Raw genomic sequence first — 8,184 nt, 5'->3', positions numbered from 1 at the left:
TGTATCATGTTTTGTTCTTGCCTGCTTAGCCTCTTTGAACTCATTTCTAGTACTCTTATTAACATCATGACCAAATATGATAAGCCCCCCTTTTGGGGGCTTGTACTGTAAATAAATATACTGAAATTAATGGCAGTGCTCACTAGCAATACAGTTTACTTGAAAATAATATACATTGATAAAATGCCAGGATTTAAGCTAAATTCAGGAGACTGTTCTAGTGCCAATATACACAGATGGTAAGCTCTGATCCAATGAGCAAACACATTTTATATCCCTTCCTTTATACAAATTATTTGATTGCCAATGCAAAAAAGAAGCTCTAATTCTAACTTTTTTTCCAGCGCTAAAAGCTGTTCACTTATCTTTCTCTTAATCAGACCCAGACCATCCATAGGAACGCATTAGACAGAGTAACAATAGGTTGGGTGGAGTTTTCAAGAACAGTGTGGTAAGGCTAAAATGGGCTGCAATTCCATAAATGTTTTGCAACATTTGCCACACACTTGCTTCCCCCAAAGGTCTGCCTTTCAGAAGATAATAATGTGTCAAAAGTGTGTATAGTGTAAATACAAGGTGTATACAATAACATATAGAACTTTCTTGAATAATTCTGCACATATCCACCACCATAATGGCATTTTCATAAGCAGTGGGATTACCACTACGATATGTGATTATGTCTTTTCTCCCCAAAATAAAAGTCAAAGTGGCTAAAAATAAATTTCAGTAAAATGAAAATAAATAAAACTAAAATAAAGTGTAGATGGGGCCTTAGCTGGATACAATCTATAAAAACCTGGCAGCACAAAAAGTCCACAAACTAACGAACTTACCTCCCTCAGCACAGTGACACTGAAATGCACCCATCAGCCTCCAAACCTGCCAAAAATGAGGTCCCCACTAGACAGTCCTTGATGCACCTAAGTCAGTTGGGGAATCTAAAGCAGAGCCACCAGGGTTGTTCAGAGCATTGAGAGGAGATGGTTCTAAACAGTGCTTTTTTTCTAGAAAAAGATGTGCCGGAACTCACCATGAACATCTCCCTCTTTTGCTTAGAATGGCAATGCTGCCCACTTGAGGCCTGGAACCCACCTGAGAGGTTCTGGAACTGAGTTCCTGTGAGTTCCCTCTGAAAAAGCCCAGGTTCTAACTGTGTTTTTTTTTTGTTTAGTCGTTTAGTCGTGTCCGACTCTTCGTGACCCCATGGACCAGAGCACGCCAGGCACTCCTGTCTTCCACTGCCTCCCGCAGTTTGGTCAGACTCACGTTTGTGGCTTCGAGAATAGTGTCCAACCATCTTGTCCTCTGTCGTCCCCTTCTCCTTGTGCCCTCCATCTTTCCCAACATCAGGGTCTTTTCCAGGGAGTCTTCTCTTCTCATGAGGTGGCCAAAGTATTGGAGCCTCAGCTTCACGATCTGTCCTTTCAGTGAGCACTCAGGGCTGATTTCCTTCAGAATGGATAGGTTTGATCTTCTTGCAGTCCATGGGACTCTCAAGAGTCTCCTCCAGCACCATAATTCAAAAGCATCAATTCTTCGGCGATCAGCCTTCTTTATGGTCCAGCTCTCACTTCCATACATCACTACTGCGAAAACCATGGCTTTAACTATACGGACCCAGTATAACTGCACCCAGTCCTTTAAAAAAACCTCAAGGCTTCAAAAGCACCAACCAACACTTTGAATTGTGCTCTCAAATAGTTGCCTGTGAAAGCTGGAAAGGACCAGAGAAATATGTTGTGTCCTGCCATCCAGTTGATGTTTCTGATTATTTTCAAGGACAGCACCATAGGAAACACAAATTCTTGAAGCATATTCAGGGTTAGTCCCATGGAATAGTGCCTCAGTTTGTGAAAGAGATTGGCCTAGCAATAGCTGCTGCTAAATTCCTTAATATAAATTGGTGCAGAAGCTGGTTTAACTTAGCAGTGACAAATGTCAAGTATTGTGGAATCCTGCAATTTTTCCAAGTCAGACCATTGGTCCATCTATCTCAGTATCTTCAACACTTAACTAGGAGTAGCTCCCCAGGATTTCAGACAGGTTTTTTCCCCTCTCAGTTGCACCTGAAGATGCTGGCAGTTGAACCTGGAACTTTTTGCATGCAAAACCTGTGCTCTGCCATTGAGTTACAACCAATTCCCAGTGTGGTCTTTGGTCAGTAACTTAGCATATTTGAATGAGAAGGGAATTAGGCAGGCAGGACAGGAAGAAGGGCAATTTGTCTTGGCAAAGGATTCTGGAGGTATAGTTTTAGCCATCTAGGGAATGTGGAGTTGTGAGCAACAGGTAGGTGTGCTCACAACTTGAGAAGGAGTGAGTTGACACTGGAGGGTAGTGCTAGTACGAAAACAGATTGTCCTCCAATCCTGATATGACCTCAAGTGTGCATGTTTATTAATAGGTTTTCATCATTACTTTTAAGCCAAGGTTGAAAATGTGTAGGTTCAGCTTAAGCATAAGTGCTGTGTGGATGTGAATCGACTGCTGCGGTTAACAGGATAACAATTGTACAGAAATGTTTAAACTGCTAATGGTTCAACTGCTCAATGTCCTTGCACTGTGCCTCCCGCTGTTAGCACTTTATAAGAATACCAACTTCTAGGAATAATAGCGTTTTAAAGTTGCTTTAAATGCACAGCTTGTAGTCTATTGATGTACATCATTTACACAGAACGTTTTCTGTTGTTAGTGCCATTTTCCCTGATAAAAGCCTGCTGCTACCTCTAATTCCATTAAATCCTGTTCCATTTAACTTACTATCAGCTTAGGCCTTGTTTACTTACACAAAATAATTGTAATGATTAAACACAGCTGTAAAAGACGCGTTTCTCAGCCAAGTAAAAGACAATAATTCCATAAACAAATTAGGAGTTATTTTAACATAGGAAAGACCTTGACTGCAATATTACTTTATGTTTTCTCTTTACTATTTTATTATTTATTTTTACTGGGTAATTAAATCACAGACTATAGCCTGAACAGTTGGTTTTCAGGAATACAGAACACCTATTATTTGCACATTAATTGGCACCATGCTTTACAATTGTGTTTTGGAAAGTAACAACTAAATGCCTCCCCATGCTACATGTAGGAAATTGCTATTACTTTTTGAAATATCCGTGTATGTGTAGCTCAAAGTACTCTTTAATATTAGGTTTACTTAAACAAAATGTTATTCAGGAGACCTATGCACATTTGCTAAATGAATTATGGCCTGCACTACAAATCACTTAAGCTAGAGTATTTGCACATGCAAATCAAACCAATTTGCTTAAATCTGCCTGAATCAAATCTGCCTGAATCAAAGCATTGCATCTTAAGCCAGTTGTTTTTGTATGAATTTTTTTTGGGGGGAGGGGGAATTTAATTTGCATCTTAAAGTATATATTTTACCCAAAATAAGTATTTTGGAAAGAAAAATAATTAGCAGGAAACAGCCTGCATAGTTCAGTTGGTTAGAGCTAGTGCTATTAATGCCAAGGTTGCAGGTTTGATCCCCATATGGGACAACTGTATATTCCTGCATTGATAGGGGTGGACTAAATTATACTTACGGCCCTTTCCAACTCTACAATTCTATCATATCAGAAACAAAATGCCAACTTTTTCAGAGAACACAAACTTTGGTATTCCCTGCCCCATGGAACTTGGCACATCAGACTGCAAACCCATATGTATTTCCAAGGGCTACTATATACCTGGTGCCCCTGCTATAGGGTATATGGGCATATATGCACATCCATAACACCCAAATTGGAGGCTACAGAAATGGTGCATCTGCTAAAACATATGCCTGGGTAAATACCTGTATTCAGGACATACATACCCAAATATAGTCCTGTTGTTTCTGTGTTTTCTTAGTTCTGTACATTGTCGTTGTGTCCTCACTGAGAAATGGACATCTAGGAATGAATCCCAGTGGTATGGGGTTGGAGCTCAGAGACTATTACCTTTCATGAGGTCCAGACAAGACAGAAGAACGCAGAGAAACTGGACACTTGGTAAGAAAATCTAGAAGTGCATGCTAATCTAGATATTCACATGGAAAACATCTTCTGGAGAGCCATACATATAAGGCCAATCAGACCATTGCCCATTTCTAGGCAAGCCTGGCCAATAAATGACAGTATTAGTAGCTTTAGCTGTGCTTGAATCTGGAACATGAATACCATTGTTTCTGCCCTTGCTCAATGTAGCACTGAGTGCCTTCCCATGTACGACAATAATACACATCAAAAGGCCACTGGTTCTAAATCAAGTCATTTTTAATACAGTGGTACCTCAGGTTACAGACATTTCAGGTTACATACGCTTCAGGTTACAGACTCTGCTAACCCAGAAATAGTACCTCGGGTTAAGAACTTTGCTTCAGGATGAGAACAGAAATCTCGCAGCGGCGGCACGGCAGCAGCAGAACAGTTTCAGGTTAAGAACAGACCTCCAGAACGAATTAAGTACGTAACTAGAGGTACCACTGTACTGCGCTAAATTCTACTCCCCTGATGTTTTGTGGAAACTTCTGTGCATTGAAATGTTTTTATGCCATCTTAATTCTACAGATCTAAAGAATGGGATGCCTCTCATTCTACAGCTGAATAATGAAACTTTCTGCACCACTCTCCTAGCCCAACAAGGGGGAGGGGAGCAAAATAATATGCCTGGTATTACATGCGTAAAAATAAATAACAGCCCTAGAAATCAAGGAGAGTACTGCATAGCCTATGAGCTACAGCATTAGTCCCCAATGGAAAATCACAGTAATGTTCTCTATTTTTAAACAGTTGCACTAGTCAGCTAAGTGCATGTAGGCTGGGAGATGACAGCTGGGAAGGAAATCACTATGCCCACCCTAAGCACTTATATGCTGGAACAGAAAATCTTATGGCTGGGCTGTTAGCTTTTAGTTTCCTATATGCCATAAAGGAAAGCTCTTTTATTATACAAGGAAATATTCTGGCCTGTTTTTTTACTGGAACATTTATTTGATTGCGTTATCATTGTTTTCTGGGTTGTTATCTTAATTGTTGCATATTTTGATCCCACTTTATGCAGAACTTGTCACGGTTAAAGGTTAAAAGTGTGAGCCACAGGCTAGGAAATCTCCAGTTCCGATTCAGCTAGATTTCAGTCAAGTGTCAACTGCCTTTCAGAGTGAGGCTCCATGACTGGAGAGCCCAATGTAATTTTGTAAAAAGCAGCTGCAGAGACAGAGGGGATTTGATCAGGGCAGTGGTTCAGGCCTAATATACCAGTTTGATTACTGCATTGCATTATATGTGGGGCTGCCCTTATAGGTGGCTTAGAAACATCAGATAGCACAGAATTCGGCTTCTATAATTCTGACACAGCCAGAGTTATTTATATTACACCTACTTTGAGAGAGATATTAGCTGCTTTCAAGTCCAATTTTAGGTGCTTTTTAAAGCCTTAAATGTTTAATATATATATTTATTTACTTTGCAGTTGCATTGTTTCGCCACTTGTATGCTGCTAGGGGCTCCTTTGGGAGGAAGGGCCTGGAAATGAACAGGCCGTGGACTTGAACAAACCCAGCCAGTAATATGGCTGCTGCATATTGAACCTACTTAAGTTTCTGAATCATCTTCAAGGACAGCTCCATGTGGAGCCATTGCAAGAGCTATTCAAAGATGAGGGGATGGAACATAACAGAAAATGGACATTGCATGTGGGATCATGCACGCATTTCATTAGGAAGTTTGGCCCATGATGGCTTGAACTGTATAGGTTGCCAGTTATTTGTAGCCTCTGGTCACATTGTGAAGCATAAGAGGAGCCCTGCTGGATTAGACCAAAGGCTTTATATTTCCACTGGCCAACAGTATGTCTACGGGAAGCCTGCAAACAGGACATGAGCACAAAAGCACTCTCTCTCTCTCATGCTCCCTAGCAACTGCTATTCAAAGACACATAATTACTGTAATTAGGTTATTTATATTTTGTTTTTCAATTGCTTTTAAATATTGTAAGCAGCAGTGGGGAAAGTACTGTATTCAACTATTTAAATTTATTAAACAAAATACATTAAAACACTAATACTGCAGGCAGTGCTCTTTTCTGGGGGTACGCATACCCCTAACCATTTTGTGATTTAAGTTGGGCCTCATTGAGGGGTAGTATTTCAATATGAGGAGGAAAACGAGAGTACCCCTAAACATTTTTTAAAGAAAAAAAGCACTGACTGCAGGTAATAAAAACTTAATTGATAATATAACTCCTTTTTCCATATGAGTGGCCATTGAGGTGATGCAATGCCATGCCTCTGCCCTCCCAACAGTGACATCAATGAACCTTACTGGTATGGGGCAGGAGTGGGGCAGGACAGTGCCAAGGGTGGAACTGTGTGGGCCAGTGGGAGGGCATGCTGGATGCTCCAGCTGGTATGTCCATGTAACCTCAACCTGGCTGCAGGCCTGGGCAGGCCAGGTCATCCCCTTATATACCTGCTGGGATTGACAAGGCATCTGACCCTCACCTGAATCTCATAGCTCTGCTGTAGCTGCCTCTGGTTGGTTATCATTTAACTCTTGGGGGAAATAATTAGCATCACACGTCACGTGCATGGAAGTTGCCAAACCAATTAAATAACTAGAAGGATTACTGTTAATAGCACCAGTTTTCCTATAAGTTGATATTGCTGGATAGTTTTGATGAACTACAAAAGCATTTTTAGTTTGCTTTCTGTTGCCATCCTGGAAATTTTCTTTATTAGTGCCACTTTGTTTTGTACGATTCCTTGCAGATGAAGGAAAACCACTTTTCTGCTGGTATATGTTGATAATATAATTTTGGTTACTGAGGACAAACAAGATTGTACAGAAACAAGATTGGGTGCAGGCCTGGCCAGGACATAGGCATGACGCACCTGTGATAAAGGTGACCTGTGTGCTTGCTTGATTAATAGCTGTTGGGAACTTCAAGGTCCCTCTCTCCCTTCTTATGGTCTTTGTACTGGACCTGGAGACTCCAATAGAGAGCATTCCATGTCAAGGAGGGCAAGTGGGCACTCTATCAAATGACAGGGCAGGAGTTACACAGAGCAGAGCCTTTTCACTGGTGGTGCCCATTGTATGCCTCACTCTTTCCAGACCTTCTCTCTTTTGGCCTGTATTTTGGAGCTTTATAATGTAGGAAGACTTTGGAAGAGCTGGTTGACAAGTCTTATCAGTTGCTGACGTATGAGTGGATTTTATTTGCTGCTATTCTGTGTTTCTAGTGCACCAGCGTATACACCAGCGTAATAGAGTTGGCCAGGATGCCAGAAGGAATACACTTTACGAGCTTTCTCCATTATCTGCACAGCAGGGGGTGTTCAGTCAACAGTGCAAAGGCTGATCTGAAGCATTCCCTGCTGGTTACCTGCTTTCAGCAATAGGGGTCGCTGTTTGGTTGTACCCAATTGGTTAGCTGTCAGATTCTAGAGCTCCCTATTGGTGGCTCTTAGGTAATTCACAAAATACAGAGTCCATTCATAAAACACAGTGTTCATTCATAAAGCAGTAACATAAATCTCCATTGCTACATATTGGGTGTATATTTCAGCGTTTGAACATACAAGTTTATGGCCATGCTGTAGTGTAGTGCTTATGTGACTGTGAATAAGTGACTGCCCCCCCTTTATTTCCATAACAAGTCCTTAAGTCTGTACTCTGAATGGTGACACCAGGGACCTAGAAGGTGCAGGGCGTGTCAGTCCAACCCCTGCACAGACTCATCAGGGCTGACCTTAAATTGGGCCACATTGGGCCCTGCAGGCTGCTCCTAAGGGGGCCCCTGCACCAGGGCAATTTAGATGGATTTTATTTATATATAAAAGATTTTGCAGACTTTGTGAACTGGGACCCTACCAAAAAAAAAAAAAATTCAAGTTGCACCCCCACTGCTTCAAATTGGGCCCCACTGGCTAGCCTTGGGTCTAATAGTTGCTGGGCCTGAGTTGCCCTGCCTTTGCAATGACATCTGGGGTTTGCAATTTTGGGAGAGGGGAGACTGCATTGCTGTATATATGTTTTATTTTATTTGTTTTTTATCTTATATTTTGGAAATGTACATTGTTTTTCCCCTTTAATTTTTTTTGGGGCCCCCAAGACAGTGGGGCCCTGAGTTATAGCTTGTTTAGCTTATACGTAAATCCGGCACTGCTTATAGGCAACAAACCAC

The sequence above is a fragment of the Podarcis vaucheri genome (assembly GCF_965113315.1).
Source record: "Podarcis vaucheri genome assembly, chromosome: 3".
Taxonomy (NCBI): Eukaryota; Metazoa; Chordata; class Lepidosauria; order Squamata; family Lacertidae; genus Podarcis; species Podarcis vaucheri.
This window is presented reverse-complemented; position numbering follows the sequence as displayed.